Source organism: Staurois parvus, unplaced genomic scaffold, assembly GCF_062004578.1.
Source record: "Staurois parvus isolate SC_StPar_1 unplaced genomic scaffold, SC_StPar_1.0 ptg002140l, whole genome shotgun sequence".
NCBI classification, from domain to species: Eukaryota; Metazoa; Chordata; class Amphibia; order Anura; family Ranidae; genus Staurois; species Staurois parvus.
The window spans coordinates 6,551,541-6,568,305 of record NW_028319936.1 but is presented as its reverse complement, the minus strand read 5'-3'; the positions used below and the strand labels follow the sequence as shown (position 1 = coordinate 6,568,305).

At 42.4% G+C, this 16,765-nt stretch overlaps 18 non-coding genes across 18 annotated transcripts; all 18 read left to right on the top strand.

Moving 5' to 3' along the window:
* Positions 1 to 315: 315 nt before the first annotated feature.
* Positions 316 to 529, top strand: LOC149432591 (small nucleolar RNA U3). The gene has a single exon (XR_016309019.1). It is a non-coding gene; the product is annotated as a small nucleolar RNA U3 (small nucleolar RNA).
* A 725-nt stretch (positions 530 to 1,254) lies between these two features.
* Positions 1,255 to 1,468, top strand: LOC149432590 (small nucleolar RNA U3). The gene has a single exon (XR_016309116.1). It is a non-coding gene; the product is annotated as a small nucleolar RNA U3 (small nucleolar RNA).
* A 725-nt stretch (positions 1,469 to 2,193) lies between these two features.
* Positions 2,194 to 2,407, top strand: LOC149432589 (small nucleolar RNA U3). Its single transcript, XR_016309067.1, has one exon. It is a non-coding gene; the product is annotated as a small nucleolar RNA U3 (small nucleolar RNA).
* Positions 2,408 to 3,132: 725 nt separating this feature from the next.
* LOC149432588 (small nucleolar RNA U3) lies at positions 3,133 to 3,346 on the top strand. The gene has a single exon (XR_016309043.1). It is a non-coding gene; the product is annotated as a small nucleolar RNA U3 (small nucleolar RNA).
* Positions 3,347 to 4,071: 725 nt separating this feature from the next.
* On the top strand, positions 4,072 to 4,285 carry LOC149432587 (small nucleolar RNA U3). Its single transcript, XR_016309115.1, has one exon. It is a non-coding gene; the product is annotated as a small nucleolar RNA U3 (small nucleolar RNA).
* A 725-nt stretch (positions 4,286 to 5,010) lies between these two features.
* LOC149432586 (small nucleolar RNA U3) lies at positions 5,011 to 5,224 on the top strand. The gene has a single exon (XR_016309069.1). It is a non-coding gene; the product is annotated as a small nucleolar RNA U3 (small nucleolar RNA).
* Positions 5,225 to 5,949: 725 nt separating this feature from the next.
* On the top strand, positions 5,950 to 6,163 carry LOC149432585 (small nucleolar RNA U3). The gene has a single exon (XR_016309114.1). It is a non-coding gene; the product is annotated as a small nucleolar RNA U3 (small nucleolar RNA).
* A 725-nt stretch (positions 6,164 to 6,888) lies between these two features.
* On the top strand, positions 6,889 to 7,102 carry LOC149432584 (small nucleolar RNA U3). Its single transcript, XR_016309052.1, has one exon. It is a non-coding gene; the product is annotated as a small nucleolar RNA U3 (small nucleolar RNA).
* Positions 7,103 to 7,827: 725 nt separating this feature from the next.
* Positions 7,828 to 8,041, top strand: LOC149432583 (small nucleolar RNA U3). Its single transcript, XR_016309113.1, has one exon. It is a non-coding gene; the product is annotated as a small nucleolar RNA U3 (small nucleolar RNA).
* A 725-nt stretch (positions 8,042 to 8,766) lies between these two features.
* LOC149432582 (small nucleolar RNA U3) lies at positions 8,767 to 8,980 on the top strand. The gene has a single exon (XR_016309028.1). It is a non-coding gene; the product is annotated as a small nucleolar RNA U3 (small nucleolar RNA).
* Positions 8,981 to 9,705: 725 nt separating this feature from the next.
* On the top strand, positions 9,706 to 9,919 carry LOC149432581 (small nucleolar RNA U3). The gene has a single exon (XR_016309030.1). It is a non-coding gene; the product is annotated as a small nucleolar RNA U3 (small nucleolar RNA).
* A 725-nt stretch (positions 9,920 to 10,644) lies between these two features.
* Positions 10,645 to 10,858, top strand: LOC149432580 (small nucleolar RNA U3). The gene has a single exon (XR_016309018.1). It is a non-coding gene; the product is annotated as a small nucleolar RNA U3 (small nucleolar RNA).
* A 725-nt stretch (positions 10,859 to 11,583) lies between these two features.
* On the top strand, positions 11,584 to 11,797 carry LOC149432579 (small nucleolar RNA U3). Its single transcript, XR_016309050.1, has one exon. It is a non-coding gene; the product is annotated as a small nucleolar RNA U3 (small nucleolar RNA).
* A 725-nt stretch (positions 11,798 to 12,522) lies between these two features.
* On the top strand, positions 12,523 to 12,736 carry LOC149432578 (small nucleolar RNA U3). The gene has a single exon (XR_016309112.1). It is a non-coding gene; the product is annotated as a small nucleolar RNA U3 (small nucleolar RNA).
* Positions 12,737 to 13,461: 725 nt separating this feature from the next.
* Positions 13,462 to 13,675, top strand: LOC149432577 (small nucleolar RNA U3). Its single transcript, XR_016309049.1, has one exon. It is a non-coding gene; the product is annotated as a small nucleolar RNA U3 (small nucleolar RNA).
* Positions 13,676 to 14,400: 725 nt separating this feature from the next.
* Positions 14,401 to 14,614, top strand: LOC149432576 (small nucleolar RNA U3). Its single transcript, XR_016309111.1, has one exon. It is a non-coding gene; the product is annotated as a small nucleolar RNA U3 (small nucleolar RNA).
* A 724-nt stretch (positions 14,615 to 15,338) lies between these two features.
* LOC149432575 (small nucleolar RNA U3) lies at positions 15,339 to 15,552 on the top strand. The gene has a single exon (XR_016309017.1). It is a non-coding gene; the product is annotated as a small nucleolar RNA U3 (small nucleolar RNA).
* Positions 15,553 to 16,277: 725 nt separating this feature from the next.
* LOC149432574 (small nucleolar RNA U3) lies at positions 16,278 to 16,491 on the top strand. The gene has a single exon (XR_016309086.1). It is a non-coding gene; the product is annotated as a small nucleolar RNA U3 (small nucleolar RNA).
* The last annotated feature ends 274 nt before the right edge of the window (positions 16,492 to 16,765 follow it).

Here is a 16,765-nt window from a genome sequence, read left to right as displayed (position 1 = left end):
TACGCCATCTGTGTTGTAGTCTCGCCAGTGACCGCTCTGAACAAGACTGTGAGGTGCTTTTCAATCTTTGCTCGGGTTACCAAAAGGATGTCTGAAAATCAAAGTAGCCAATGAAGGGTGTTAATCAATTTGATGGTTTGAGAGAAAAGAATTGCAATATTCTTTTTCTTTCGAATAGGACTTGGGCAAACAGGCCTCTTAAGAATTGCTACTTGATTTGTACAAATAGTTTACATTAGAGCTTGACAAACATGTTCACCATTTGTTGAAGGAATAGAACCTAAGGTGTTGCCGAAATCTTTGACGTGTCCTGGCAAGACGATACTTTCAGGGATCATTTCTGTAGGAGCCGATGGGAGAAATGTGCTCGAAAGTGTCCAAACTCACTGTCCACGATGATGATTTGTAGGGCTCTCCTCTCATTAGGACTCCTGTTGTAGTGCTGCTCTATGCAGTTGCTGCCACCATTGGATGACTTGGTCATCTTTCTAGATGGGAAGATGGCAGGAGAGAGCTCATTCAGAGTGGTTCCTTCAGTGCTTTGTAGGAAGACTTAGAGTCTTCTTTTGTTTGCAAGACAGCTGAGTTTCCAAGCTTGTGCTTTACTCCAAACTATCAACGAGGCTTGCCTTTTTCTACCAATTGCTTCGATGGAAAAGTTCAAACCAATTGACACGATTATTGTTTGTAAGAAGAAAAAAAGAATTGGCTGGATTACTGATAGGGCGAGAGGCAGTCACCTGCCAATGTTTCTTCTTTAGCTCCCGCCTTAGGAAGAAATGCCAGATGGAAACAACGCTCATGGAACTCAAAGAAAGATGCGGGGGTTTTCTATGTTCGAAAGACCAAGAAAACATTGTCCGCACTGAGAAACCAGGCTTTTGGAACCAAAGGAAACTTGCCAGAGCATTACGTTTTGAAAAGAGGTGAAAACAAAAATACGCCATCTGTGTTGTAGTCTCGCCAGTGACCGCTCTGAACAAGACTGTGAGGTGCTTTTCAATCTTTGCTCGGGTTACCAAAAGGATGTCTGAAAATCAAAGTAGCCAATGAAGGGTGTTAATCAATTTGATGGTTTGAGAGAAAAGAATTGCAATATTCTTTTTCTTTCGAATAGGACTTGGGCAAACAGGCCTCTTAAGAATTGCTACTTGATTTGTACAAATAGTTTACATTAGAGCTTGACAAACATGTTCACCATTTGTTGAAGGAATAGAACCTAAGGTGTTGCCGAAATCTTTGACGTGTCCTGGTAAGACGATACTTTCAGGGATCATTTCTGTAGGAGCCGATGGGAGAAATGTGCTCGAAAGTGGCCAAACTCACTGTCCACGATGATGATTTGTAGGGCTCTCCTCTCATTAGGACTCCTGTTGTAGTGCTGCTCTATGCAGTTGCTGCCACCATTGGATGACTTGGTCATCTTTCTAGATGGGAAGATGGCAGGAGAGAGCTCATTCAGAGTGGTTCCTTCAGTGCTTTGTAGGAAGACTTAGAGTCTTCTTTTGTTTGCAAGACAGCTGAGTTTCCAAGCTTGTGCTTTACTCCAAACTATCAACGAGGCTTGCCTTTTTCTACCAATTGCTTCGATGGAAAAGTTCAAACCAATTGACACGATTATTGTTTGTAAGAAGAAAAAAAGAATTGGCTGGATTACTGATAGGGCGAGAGGCAGTCACCTGCCAATGTTTCTTCTTTAGCTCCCGCCTTAGGAAGAAATGCCAGATGGAAACAACGCTCATGGAACTCAAAGAAAGATGCGGGGGTTTTCTATGTTCGAAAGACCAAGAAAACATTGTCCGCACTGAGAAACCAGGCTTTTGGAACCAAAGGAAACTTGCCAGAGCATTACGTTTTGAAAAGAGGTGAAAACAAAAATACGCCATCTGTGTTGTAGTCTCGCCAGTGACCGCTCTGAACAAGACTGTGAGGTGCTTTTCAATCTTTGCTCGGGTTACCAAAAGGATGTCTGAAAATCAAAGTAGCCAATGAAGGGTGTTAATCAATTTGATGGTTTGAGAGAAAAGAATTGCAATATTCTTTTTCTTTCGAATAGGACTTGGGCAAACAGGCCTCTTAAGAATTGCTACTTGATTTGTACAAATAGTTTACATTAGAGCTTGACAAACATGTTCACCATTTGTTGAAGGAATAGAACCTAAGGTGTTGCCGAAATCTTTGACGTGTCCTGGCGAGATGGTACTTTCAGGGATCATTTCTGTAGAAGCCGATGGGAGAAATGTGCTCGAAAGTGGCCAAACTCACTGGCCACGATGATGATTTGTAGGGCTCTCCTCTCATTAGGACTCCTGTTGTAGTGCTGCTCTATGCAGTTGCTGCCACCATTGGATGACTTGGTCATCTTTCTAGATGGGAAGATGGCAGGAGAGAGCTCATTCAGAGTGGTTCCTTCAGTGCTTTGTAGGAAGACTTAGAGTCTTCTTTTGTTTGCAAGACAGCTGAGTTTCCAAGCTTGTGCTTTACTCCAAACTATCAACGAGGCTTGCCTTTTTCTACCAATTGCTTCGATGGAAAAGTTCAAACCAATTGACACGATTATTGTTTGTAAGAAGAAAAAAAGAATTGGCTGGATTACTGATAGGGCGAGAGGCAGTCACCTGCCAATGTTTCTTCTTTAGCTCCCGCCTTAGGAAGAAATGCCAGATGGAAACAACGCTCATGGAACTCAAAGAAAGATGCGGGGGTTTTCTATGTTCGAAAGACCAAGAAAACATTGTCCGCACTGAGAAACCAGGCTTTTGGAACCAAAGGAAACTTGCCAGAGCATTACGTTTTGAAAAGAGGTGAAAACAAAAATACGCCATCTGTGTTGTAGTCTCGCCAGTGACCGCTCTGAACAAGACTGTGAGGTGCTTTTCAATCTTTGCTCGGGTTACCAAAAGGATGTCTGAAAATCAAAGTAGCCAATGAAGGGTGTTAATCAATTTGATGGTTTGAGAGAAAAGAATTGCAATATTCTTTTTCTTTCGAATAGGACTTGGGCAAACAGGCCTCTTAAGAATTGCTACTTGATTTGTACAAATAGTTTACATTAGAGCTTGACAAACATGTTCACCATTTGTTGAAGGAATAGAACCTAAGGTGTTGCCGAAATCTTTGACGTGTCCTGGCAAGACGATACTTTCAGGGATCATTTCTGTAGGAGCCGATGGGAGAAATGTGCTCGAAAGTGTCCAAACTCACTGTCCACGATGATGATTTGTAGGGCTCTCCTCTCATTAGGACTCCTGTTGTAGTACTGCTCTATGCAGTTGCTGCCACCATTGGATGACTTGGTCATCTTTCTAGATGGGAAGATGGCAGGAGAGAGCTCATTCAGAGTGGTTCCTTCAGTGCTTTGTAGGAAGACTTAGAGTCTTCTTTTGTTTGCAAGACAGCTGAGTTTCCAAGCTTGTGCTTTACTCCAAACTATCAACGAGGCTTGCCTTTTTCTACCAATTGCTTCGATGGAAAAGTTCAAACCAATTGACACGATTATTGTTTGTAAGAAGAAAAAAAGAATTGGCTGGATTACTGATAGGGCGAGAGGCAGTCACCTGCCAATGTTTCTTCTTTAGCTCCCGCCTTAGGAAGAAATGCCAGATGGAAACAACGCTCATGGAACTCAAAGAAAGATGCGGGGGTTTTCTATGTTCGAAAGACCAAGAAAACATTGTCCGCACTGAGAAACCAGGCTTTTGGAACCAAAGGAAACTTGCCAGAGCATTACGTTTTGAAAAGAGGTGAAAACAAAAATACGCCATCTGTGTTGTAGTCTCGCCAGTGACCGCTCTGAACAAGACTGTGAGGTGCTTTTCAATCTTTGCTCGGGTTACCAAAAGGATGTCTGAAAATCAAAGTAGCCAATGAAGGGTGTTAATCAATTTGATGGTTTGAGAGAAAAGAATTGCAATATTCTTTTTCTTTCGAATAGGACTTGGGCAAACAGGCCTCTTAAGAATTGCTACTTGATTTGTACAAATAGTTTACATTAGAGCTTGACAAACATGTTCACCATTTGTTGAAGGAATAGAACCTAAGGTGTTGCCGAAATCTTTGACGTGTCCTGGCAAGACGATACTTTCAGGGATCATTTCTGTAGGAGCCGATGGGAGAAATGTGCTCGAAAGTGGCCAAACTCACTGTCCACGATGATGATTTGTAGGGCTCTCCTCTCATTAGGACTCCTGTTGTAGTGCTGCTCTATGCAGTTGCTGCCACCATTGGATGACTTGGTCATCTTTCTAGATGGGAAGATGGCAGGAGAGAGCTCATTCAGAGTGGTTCCTTCAGTGCTTTGTAGGAAGACTTAGAGTCTTCTTTTGTTTGCAAGACAGCTGAGTTTCCAAGCTTGTGCTTTACTCCAAACTATCAACGAGGCTTGCCTTTTTCTACCAATTGCTTCGATGGAAAAGTTCAAACCAATTGACACGATTATTGTTTGTAAGAAGAAAAAAAGAATTGGCTGGATTACTGATAGGGCGAGAGGCAGTCACCTGCCAATGTTTCTTCTTTAGCTCCCGCCTTAGGAAGAAATGCCAGATGGAAACAACGCTCATGGAACTCAAAGAAAGATGCGGGGGTTTTCTATGTTCGAAAGACCAAGAAAACATTGTCCGCACTGAGAAACCAGGCTTTTGGAACCAAAGGAAACTTGCCAGAGCATTACGTTTTGAAAAGAGGTGAAAACAAAAATACGCCATCTGTGTTGTAGTCTCGCCAGTGACCGCTCTGAACAAGACTGTGAGGTGCTTTTCAATCTTTGCTCGGGTTACCAAAAGGATGTCTGAAAATCAAAGTAGCCAATGAAGGGTGTTAATCAATTTGATGGTTTGAGAGAAAAGAATTGCAATATTCTTTTTCTTTCGAATAGGACTTGGGCAAACAGGCCTCTTAAGAATTGCTACTTGATTTGTACAAATAGTTTACATTAGAGCTTGACAAACATGTTCACCATTTGTTGAAGGAATAGAACCTAAGGTGTTGCCGAAATCTTTGACGTGTCCTGGCAAGACGATACTTTCAGGGGTCATTTCTGTAGGAGCCGATGGGAGAAATGTGCTCGAAAGTGTCCAAACTCACTGTCCACGATGATGATTTGTAGGGCTCTCCTCTCATTAGGACTCCTGTTGTAGTGCTGCTCTATGCAGTTGCTGCCACCATTGGATGACTTGGTCATCTTTCTAGATGGGAAGATGGCAGGAGAGAGCTCATTCAGAGTGGTTCCTTCAGTGCTTTGTAGGAAGACTTAGAGTCTTCTTTTGTTTGCAAGACAGCTGAGTTTCCAAGCTTGTGCTTTACTCCAAACTATCAACGAGGCTTGCCTTTTTCTACCAATTGCTTCGATGGAAAAGTTCAAACCAATTGACACGATTATTGTTTGTAAGAAGAAAAAAAGAATTGGCTGGATTACTGATAGGGCGAGAGGCAGTCACCTGCCAATGTTTCTTCTTTAGCTCCCGCCTTAGGAAGAAATGCCAGATGGAAACAACGCTCATGGAACTCAAAGAAAGATGCGGGGGTTTTCTATGTTCGAAAGACCAAGAAAACATTGTCCGCACTGAGAAACCAGGCTTTTGGAACCAAAGGAAACTTGCCAGAGCATTACGTTTTGAAAAGAGGTGAAAACAAAAATACGCCATCTGTGTTGTAGTCTTGCCAGTGACCGCTCTGAACAAGACTGTGAGGTGCTTTTCAATCTTTGCTCGGGTTACCAAAAGGATGTCTGAAAATCAAAGTAGCCAATGAAGGGTGTTAATCAATTTGATGGTTTGAGAGAAAAGAATTGCAATATTCTTTTTCTTTCGAATAGGACTTGGGCAAACAGGCCTCTTAAGAATTGCTACTTGATTTGTACAAATAGTTTACATTAGAGCTTGACAAACATGTTCACCATTTGTTGAAGGAATAGAACCTAAGGTGTTGCCGAAATCTTTGACGTGTCCTGGCAAGACGATACTTTCAGGGATCATTTCTGTAGGAGCCGATGGGAGAAATGTGCTCGAAAGTGGCCAAACTCACTGTCCACGATGATGATTTGTAGGGCTCTCCTCTCATTAGGACTCCTGTTGTAGTGCTGCTCTATGCAGTTGCTGCCACCATTGGATGACTTGGTCATCTTTCTAGATGGGAAGATGGCAGGAGAGAGCTCATTCAGAGTGGTTCCTTCAGTGCTTTGTAGGAAGACTTAGAGTCTTCTTTTGTTTGCAAGACAGCTGAGTTTCTAAGCTTGTGCTTTACTCCAAACTATCAACGAGGCTTGCCTTTTTCTACCAATTGCTTCGATGGAAAAGTTCAAACCAATTGACACGATTATTGTTTGTAAGAAGAAAAAAAGAATTGGCTGGATTACTGATAGGGCGAGAGGCAGTCACCTGCCAATGTTTCTTCTTTAGCTCCCGCCTTAGGAAGAAATGCCAGATGGAAACAACGCTCATGGAACTCAAAGAAAGATGCGGGGGTTTTCTATGTTCGAAAGACCAAGAAAACATTGTCCGCACTGAGAAACCAGGCTTTTGGAACCAAAGGAAACTTGCCAGAGCATTACGTTTTGAAAAGAGGTGAAAACAAAAATACGCCATCTGTGTTGTAGTCTCGCCAGTGACCGCTCTGAACAAGACTGTGAGGTGCTTTTCAATCTTTGCTCGGGTTACCAAAAGGATGTCTGAAAATCAAAGTAGCCAATGAAGGGTGTTAATCAATTTGATGGTTTGAGAGAAAAGAATTGCAATATTCTTTTTCTTTCGAATAGGACTTGGGCAAACAGGCCTCTTAAGAATTGCTACTTGATTTGTACAAATAGTTTACATTAGAGCTTGACAAACATGTTCACCATTTGTTGAAGGAATAGAACCTAAGGTGTTGCCGAAATCTTTGACGTGTCCTGGCAAGACGATACTTTCAGGGATCATTTCTGTAGGAGCCGATGGGAGAAATGTGCTCGAAAGTGGCCAAACTCACTGTCTACGATGATGATTTGTAGGGCTCTCCTCTCATTAGGACTCCTGTTGTAGTGCTGCTCTATGCAGTTGCTGCCACCATTGGATGACTTGGTCATCTTTCTAGATGGGAAGATGGCAGGAGAGAGCTCATTCAGAGTGGTTCCTTCAGTGCTTTGTAGGAAGACTTAGAGTCTTCTTTTGTTTGCAAGACAGCTGAGTTTCCAAGCTTGTGCTTTACTCCAAACTATCAACGAGGCTTGCCTTTTTCTACCAATTGCTTCGATGGAAAAGTTCAAACCAATTGACACGATTATTGTTTGTAAGAAGAAAAAAAGAATTGGCTGGATTACTGATAGGGCGAGAGGCAGTCACCTGCCAATGTTTCTTCTTTAGCTCCCGCCTTAGGAAGAAATGCCAGATGGAAACAACGCTCATGGAACTCAAAGAAAGATGCGGGGGTTTTCTATGTTCGAAAGACCAAGAAAACATTGTCTGCACTGAGAAACCAGGCTTTTGGAACCAAAGGAAACTTGCCAGAGCATTACGTTTTGAAAAGAGGTGAAAACAAAAATACGCCATCTGTGTTGTAGTCTCGCCAGTGACCGCTCTGAACAAGACTGTGAGGTGCTTTTCAATCTTTGCTCGGGTTACCAAAAGGATGTCTGAAAATCAAAGTAGCCAATGAAGGGTGTTAATCAATTTGATGGTTTGAGAGAAAAGAATTGCAATATTCTTTTTCTTTCGAATAGGACTTGGGCAATCAGGCCTCTTAAGAATTGCTACTTGATTTGTACAAATAGTTTACATTAGAGCTTGACAAACATGTTCACCATTTGTTGAAGGAATAGAACCTAAGGTGTTGCCGAAATCTTTGACGTGTCCTGGCAAGACGATACTTTCAGGGATCATTTCTGTAGGAGCCGATGGGAGAAATGTGCTCGAAAGTGGCCAAACTCACTGTCCACGATGATGATTTGTAGGGCTCTCCTCTCATTAGGACTCCTGTTGTAGTGCTGCTCTATGCAGTTGCTGCCACCATTGGATGACTTGGTCATCTTTCTAGATGGGAAGATGGCAGGAGAGAGCTCATTCAGAGTGGTTCCTTCAGTGCTTTGTAGGAAGACTTAGAGTCTTCTTTTGTTTGCAAGACAGCTGAGTTTCCAAGCTTGTGCTTTACTCCAAACTATCAACGAGGCTTGCCTTTTTCTACCAATTGCTTTGATGGAAAAGTTCAAACCAATTGACACGATTATTGTTTGTAAGAAGAAAAAAAGAATTGGCTGGATTACTGATAGGGCGAGAGGCAGTCACCTGCCAATGTTTCTTCTTTAGCTCCCGCCTTAGGAAGAAATGCCAGATGGAAACAACGCTCATGGAACTCAAAGAAAGATGCGGGGGTTTTCTATGTTCGAAAGACCAAGAAAACATTGTCCGCACTGAGAAACCAGGCTTTTGGAACCAAAGGAAACTTGCCAGAGCATTACGTTTTGAAAAGAGGTGAAAACAAAAATACGCCATCTGTGTTGTAGTCTCGCCAGTGACCGCTCTGAACAAGACTGTGAGGTGCTTTTCAATCTTTGCTCGGGTTACCAAAAGGATGTCTGAAAATCAAAGTAGCCAATGAAGGGTGTTAATCAATTTGATGGTTTGAGAGAAAAGAATTGCAATATTCTTTTTCTTTCGAATAGGACTTGGGCAAACAGGCCTCTTAAGAATTGCTACTTGATTTGTACAAATAGTTTACATTAGAGCTTGACAAACATGTTCACCATTTGTTGAAGGAATAGAACCTAAGGTGTTGCCGAAATCTTTGACGTGTCCTGGCAAGACGATACTTTCAGGGATCATTTCTGTAGGAGCCGATGGGAGAAATGTGCTCGAAAGTGGCCAAACTCACTGTCCACGATGATGATTTGTAGGGCTCTCCTCTTATTAGGACTCCTGTTGTAGTGCTGCTCTATGCAGTTGCTGCCGTCATTGGATGACTTGGTCATCTTTCTAGATGGGAAGATGGCAGGAGAGAGCTCATTCAGAGTGGTTCCTTCAGTGCTTTGTAGGAAGACTTAGAGTCTTCTTTTGTTTGCAAGACAGCTGAGTTTCCAAGCTTGTGCTTTACTCCAAACTATCAACGAGGCTTGCCTTTTTCTACCAATTGCTTCGATGGAAAAGTTCAAACCAATTGACACGATTATTGTTTGTAAGAAGAAAAAAAGAATTGGCTGGATTACTGATAGGGCGAGAGGCAGTCACCTGCCAATGTTTCTTCTTTAGCTCCCGCCTTAGGAAGAAATGCCAGATGGAAACAACGCTCATGGAACTCAAAGAAAGATGCGGGGGTTTTCTATGTTCGAAAGACCAAGAAAACATTGTCCGCACTGAGAAACCAGGCTTTTGGAACCAAAGGAAACTTGCCAGAGCATTACGTTTTGAAAAGAGGTGAAAACAAAAATACGCCATCTGTGTTGTAGTCTCGCCAGTGACCGCTCTGAACAAGACTGTGAGGTGCTTTTCAATCTTTGCTCGGGTTACCAAAAGGATGTCTGAAAATCAAAGTAGCCAATGAAGGGTGTTAATCAATTTGATGGTTTGAGAGAAAAGAATTGCAATATTCTTTTTCTTTCGAATAGGACTTGGGCAAACAGGCCTCTTAAGAATTGCTACTTGATTTGTACAAATAGTTTACATTAGAGCTTGACAAACATGTTCACCATTTGTTGAAGGAATAGAACCTAAGGTGTTGCCGAAATCTTTGACGTGTCCTGGCAAGATGATACTTTCAGGGATCATTTCTGTAGGAGCCGATGGGAGAAATGTGCTCGAAAGTGTCCAAACTCACTGTCCACGATGATGATTTGTAGGGCTCTCCTCTCATTAGGACTCCTGTTGTAGTGCTGCTCTATGCAGTTGCTGCCACCATTGGATGACTTGGTCATCTTTCTAGATGGGAAGATGGCAGAAGAGAGCTCATTCAGAGTGGTTCCTTCAGTGCTTTGTAGGAAGACTTAGAGTCTTCTTTTGTTTGCAAGACAGCTGAGTTTCCAAGCTTGTGCTTTACTCCAAACTATCAACGAGGCTTGCCTTTTTCTACCAATTGCTTCGATGGAAAAGTTCAAACCAATTGACACGATTATTGTTTGTAAGAAGAAAAAAAGAATTGGCTGGATTACTGATAGGGCGAGAGGCAGTCACCTGCCAATGTTTCTTCTTTAGCTCCCGCCTTAGGAAGAAATGCCAGATGGAAACAACGCTCATGGAACTCAAAGAAAGATGCGGGGGTTTTCTATGTTCGAAAGACCAAGAAAACATTGTCCGCACTGAGAAACCAGGCTTTTGGAACCAAAGGAAACTTGCCAGAGCATTACGTTTTGAAAAGAGGTGAAAACAAAAATACGCCATCTGTGTTGTAGTCTCGCCAGTGACCGCTCTGAACAAGACTGTGAGGTGCTCTTCAATCTTTGCTCGGGTTACCAAAAGGATGTCTGAAAATCAAAGTAGCCAATGAAGGGTGTTAATCAATTTGATGGTTTGAGAGAAAAGAATTGCAATATTCTTTTTCTTTCGAATAGGACTTGGGCAAACAGGCCTCTTAAGAATTGCTACTTGATTTGTACAAATAGTTTACATTAGAGCTTGACAAACATGTTCACCATTTGTTGAAGGAATAGAACCTAAGGTGTTGCCGAAATCTTTGACGTGTCCTGGCAAGACGATACTTTCAGGGATCATTTCTGTAGGAGCCGATGGGAGAAATGTGCTCGAAAGTGTCCAAACTCACTGTCCACGATGATGATTTGTAGGGCTCTCCTCTCATTAGGACTCCTGTTGTAGTGCTGCTCTATGCAGTTGCTGCCACCATTGGATGACTTGGTCATCTTTCTAGATGGGAAGATGGCAGGAGAGAGCTCATTCAGAGTGGTTCCTTCAGTGCTTTGTAGGAAGACTTAGAGTCTTCTTTTGTTTGCAAGACAGCTGAGTTTCCAAGCTTGTGCTTTACTCCAAACTATCAACGAGGCTTGCCTTTTTCTACCAATTGCTTCGATGGAAAAGTTCAAACCAATTGACACGATTATTGTTTGTAAGAAGAAAAAAAGAATTGGCTGGATTACTGATAGGGCGAGAGGCAGTCACCTGCCAATGTTTCTTCTTTAGCTCCCGCCTTAGGAAGAAATGCCAGATGGAAACAACGCTCATGGAACTCAAAGAAAGATGCGGGGGTTTTCTATGTTCGAAAGACCAAGAAAACATTGTCCGCACTGAGAAACCAGGCTTTTGGAACCAAAGGAAACTTGCCAGAGCATTACGTTTTGAAAAGAGGTGAAAACAAAAATACGCCATCTGTGTTGTAGTCTCGCCAGTGACCGCTCTGAACAAGACTGTGAGGTGCTTTTCAATCTTTGCTCGGGTTACCAAAAGGATGTCTGAAAATCAAAGTAGCCAATGAAGGGTGTTAATCAATTTGATGGTTTGAGAGAAAAGAATTGCAATATTCTTTTTCTTTCGAATAGGACTTGGGCAAACAGGCCTCTTAAGAATTGCTACTTGATTTGTACAAATAGTTTACATTAGAGCTTGACAAACATGTTCACCATTTGTTGAAGGAATAGAACCTAAGGTGTTGCCGAAATCTTTGACGTGTCCTGGCAAGACGATACTTTCAGGGATCATTTCTGTAGGAGCCCATGGGAGAAATGTGCTCGAAAGTGGCCAAACTCACTGTCCACGATGATGATTTGTAGGGCTCTCCTCTCATTAGGACTCCTGTTGTAGTGCTGCTCTATGCAGTTGCTGCCACCATTGGATGACTTGGTCATCTTTCTAGATGGGAAGATGGCAGGAGAGAGCTCATTCAGAGTGGTTCCTTCAGTGCTTTGTAGGAAGACTTAGAGTCTTCTTTTGTTTGCAAGACAGCTGAGCTTCCAAGCTTGTGCTTTACTCCAAACTATCAACGAGGCTTGCCTTTTTCTACCAATTGCTTCGATGGAAAAGTTCAAACCAATTGACACGATTATTGTTTGTAAGAAGAAAAAAAGAATTGGCTGGATTACTGATAGGGCGAGAGGCAGTCACCTGCCAATGTTTCTTCTTTAGCTCCCGCCTTAGGAAGAAATGCCAGATGGAAACAACGCTCATGGAACTCAAAGAAAGATGCGGGGGTTTTCTATGTTCGAAAGACCAAGAAAACATTGTCCGCACTGAGAAACCAGGCTTTTGGAACCAAAGGAAACTTGCCAGAGCATTACGTTTTGAAAAGAGGTGAAAACAAAAATACGCCATCTGTGTTGTAGTCTCGCCAGTGACCGCTCTGAACAAGACTGTGAGGTGCTTTTCAATCTTTGCTCGGGTTACCAAAAGGATGTCTGAAAATCAAAGTAGCCAATGAAGGGTGTTAATCAATTTGATGGTTTGAGAGAAAAGAATTGCAATATTCTTTTTCTTTCGAATAGGACTTGGGCAAACAGGCCTCTTAAGAATTGCTACTTGATTTGTACAAATAGTTTACATTAGAGCTTGACAAACATGTTCACCATTTGTTGAAGGAATAGAACCTAAGGTGTTGCCGAAATCTTTGACGTGTCCTGGCAAGACGATACTTTCAGGGATCATTTCTGTAGGAGCCGATGGGAGAAATGTGCTCGAAAGTGGCCAAACTCACTGTCCACGATGATGATTTGTAGGGCTCTCCTCTCATTAGGACTCCTGTTGTAGTGCTGCTCTATGCAGTTGCTGCCACCATTGGATGACTTGGTCATCTTTCTAGATGGGAAGATGGCAGGAGAGAGCTCATTCAGAGTGGTTCCTTCAGTGCTTTGTAGGAAGACTTAGAGTCTTCTTTTGTTTGCAAGACAGCTGAGTTTCCAAGCTTGTGCTTTACTCCAAACTATCAACGAGGCTTGCCTTTTTCTACCAATTGCTTCGATGGAAAAGTTCAAACCAATTGACACGATTATTGTTTGTAAGAAGAAAAAAAGAATTGGCTGGATTACTGATAGGGCGAGAGGCAGTCACCTGCCAATGTTTCTTCTTTAGCTCCCGCCTTAGGAAGAAATGCCAGATGGAAACAACGCTCATGGAACTCAAAGAAAGATGCGGGGGTTTTCTATGTTCGAAAGACCAAGAAAACATTGTCCGCACTGAGAAACCAGGCTTTTGGAACCAAAGGAAACTTGCCAGAGCATTACGTTTTGAAAAGAGGTGAAAACAAAAATACGCCATCTGTGTTGTAGTCTCGCCAGTGACCGCTCTGAACAAGACTGTGAGGTGCTTTTCAATCTTTGCTCGGGTTACCAAAAGGATGTCTGAAAATCAAAGTAGCCAATGAAGGGTGTTAATCAATTTGATGGTTTGAGAGAAAAGAATTGCAATATTCTTTTTCTTTCGAATAGGACTTGGGCAAACAGGCCTCTTAAGAATTGCTACTTGATTTGTACAAATAGTTTACATTAGAGCTTGACAAACATGTTCACCATTTGTTGAAGGAATAGAACCTAAGGTGTTGCCGAAATCTTTGACGTGTCCTGGCAAGACGATACTTTCAGGGATCATTTCTGTAGGAGCCCATGGGAGAAATGTGCTCGAAAGTGGCCAAACTCACTGTCCACGATGATGATTTGTAGGGCTCTCCTCTCATTAGGACTCCTGTTGTAGTGCTGCTCTATGCAGTTGCTGCCACCATTGGATGACTTGGTCATCTTTCTAGATGGGAAGATGGCAGGAGAGAGCTCATTCAGAGTGGTTCCTTCAGTGCTTTGTAGGAAGACTTAGAGTCTTCTTTTGTTTGCAAGACAGCTGAGTTTCCAAGCTTGTGCTTTACTCCAAACTATCAACGAGGCTTGCCTTTTTCTACCAATTGCTTCGATGGAAAAGTTCAAACCAATTGACACGATTATTGTTTGTAAGAAGAAAAAAAGAATTGGCTGGATTACTGATAGGGCGAGAGGCAGTCACCTGTCAATGTTTCTTCTTTAGCTCCCGCCTTAGGAAGAAATGCCAGATGGAAACAACGCTCATGGAACTCAAAGAAAGATGCGGGGGTTTTCTATGTTCGAAAGACCAAGAAAACATTGTCCGCACTGAGAAACCAGGCTTTTGGAACCAAAGGAAACTTGCCAGAGCATTACGTTTTGAAAAGAGGTGAAAACAAAAATACGCCATCTGTGTTGTAGTCTCGCCAGTGACCGCTCTGAACAAGACTGTGAGGTGCTTTTCAATCTTTGCTCGGGTTACCAAAAGGATGTCTGAAAATCAAAGTAGCCAATGAAGGGTGTTAATCAATTTGATGGTTTGAGAGAAAAGAATTGCAATATTCTTTTTCTTTCGAATAGGACTTGGGCAAACAGGCCTCTTAAGAATTGCTACTTGATTTGTACAAATAGTTTACATTAGAGCTTGACAAACATGTTCACCATTTGTTGAAGGAATAGAACCTAAGGTGTTGCCGAAATCTTTGACGTGTCCTGGCAAGACGATACTTTCAGGGATCATTTCTGTAGGAGCCGATGGGAGAAATGTGCTCGAAAGTGGCCAAACTCACTGTCCACGATGATGATTTGTAGGGCTCTCCTCTCATTAGGACTCCTGTTGTAGTGCTGCTCTATGCAGTTGCTGCCACCATTGGATGACTTGGTCATCTTTCTAGATGGGAAGATGGCAGGAGAGAGCTCATTCAGAGTGGTTCCTTCAGTGCTTTGTAGGAAGACTTAGAGTCTTCTTTGTTTGCAAGACAGCTGAGTTTCCAAGCTTGTGCTTTACTCCAAACTATCAACGAGGCTTGCCTTTTTCTACCAATTGCTTCGATGGAAAAGTTCAAACCAATTGACACGATTATTGTTTGTAAGAAGAAAAAAAGAATTGGCTGGATTACTGATAGGGCGAGAGGCAGTCACCTGCCAATGTTTCTTCTTTAGCTCCCGCCTTAGGAAGAAATGCCAGATGGAAACAACGCTCATGGAACTCAAAGAAAGATGCGGGGGTTTTCTATGTTCGAAAGACCAAGAAAACATTGTCCGCACTGAGAAACCAGGCTTTTGGAACCAAAGGAAACTTGCCAGAGCATTACGTTTTGAAAAGAGGTGAAAACAAAAATACGCCATCTGTGTTGTAGTCTCGCCAGTGACCGCTCTGAACAAGACTGTGAGGTGCTTTTCAATCTTTGCTCGGGTTACCAAAAGGATGTCTGAAAATCAAAGTAGCCAATGAAGGGTGTTAATCAATTTGATGGTTTGAGAGAAAAGAATTGCAATATTCTTTTTCTTTCGAATAGGACTTGGGCAAACAGGCCTCTTAAGAATTGCTACTTGATTTGTACAAATAGTTTACATTAGAGCTTGACAAACATGTTCACCATTTGTTGAAAGAATAGAACCTAAGGTGTTCCTGAAATCTTTGACGTGTCCTGGCAAGACGATACTTTCAGGGATCATTTCTGTAGGAGCCGATGGGAGAAATGTGCTCGAAAGTGTCCAAACTCACTGTCCACGATGATGATTTGTAGGGCTCTCCTCTCATTAGGACTCCTGTTGTAGTGCTGCTCTATGCAGTTGCTGCCACCATTGGATGACTTGGTCATCTTTCTAGATGGGAAGATGGCAGGAGAGAGCTCATTCAGAGTGGTTCCTTCAGTGCTTTGAAGGAAGACTTAGAGTCTTCTTTTGTTTGCAAGACAGCTGAGTTTCCAAGCTTGTGCTTTACTCCAAACTATCAACGAGGCTTGCCTTTTTCTACCAATTGCTTCGATGGAAAAGTTCAAACCAATTGACACGATTATTGTTTGTAAGAAGAAAAAAAGAATTGGCTGGATTACTGATAGGGCGAGAGGCAGTCACCTGCCAATGTTTCTTCTTTAGCTCCCGCCTTAGGAAGAAATGCCAGATGGAAACAACGCTCATGGAACTCAAAGAAAGATGCGGGGGTTTTCTATGTTCGAAATACCAAGAAAACATTGTCCGCACTGAGAAACCAGGCTTTTGGAACCAAAGGAAACTTGCCAGAGCATTACGTTTTGAAAAGAGGTGAAAACAAAAATACGCCATCTGTGTTGTAGTCTCGCCAGTGACCGCTCTGAACAAGACTGTGAGGTGCTTTTCAATCTTTGCTCGGGTTACCAAAAGGATGTCTGAAAATCAAAGTAGCCAATGAAGGGTGTTAATCAATTTGATGGTTTGAGAGAAAAGAATTGCAATATTCTTTTTCTTTCGAATAGGACTTGGGCAAACAGGCCTCTTAAGAATTGCTACTTGATTTGTACAAATAGTTTACATTAGAGCTTGACAAACATGTTCACCATTTGTTGAAGGAATAGAACCTAAGGTGTTGCCGAAATCTTTGACGTGTCCTGGCAAGACGATACTTTCAGGGATCATATCTGTAGGAGCCCATGGGAGAAATGTGCTCGAAAGTGGCCAAACTCCCTGTCCACGATGATGATTTGTAGGGCTCTCCTCTCATTAGGACTCCTGTTGTAGTGCTGCTCTATGCAGTTGCTGCCACCATTGGATGACTTGGTCATCTTTCTAGATGGGAAGATGGCAGGAGAGAGCTCATTCAGAGTGGTTCCTTCAGTGCTTTGTAGGAAGACTTAGAGTCTTCTTTTGTTTGCAAGACAGCTGAGTTTCCAAGCTTGTGCTTTACTCCAAACTATCAACGAGGCTTGCCTTTTTCTACCAATTGCTTCGATGGAAAAGTTCAAACCAATTGACACGATTATTGTTTGTAAGAAGAAAAAAAGAATTGGCTGGATTACTGATAGGGCGAGAGGCAGTCACCTGCCAATGTTTCTTCTTTAGCTCCCGCCTTAGGAAGAAATGCCAGATGGAAACAGCGCTCAT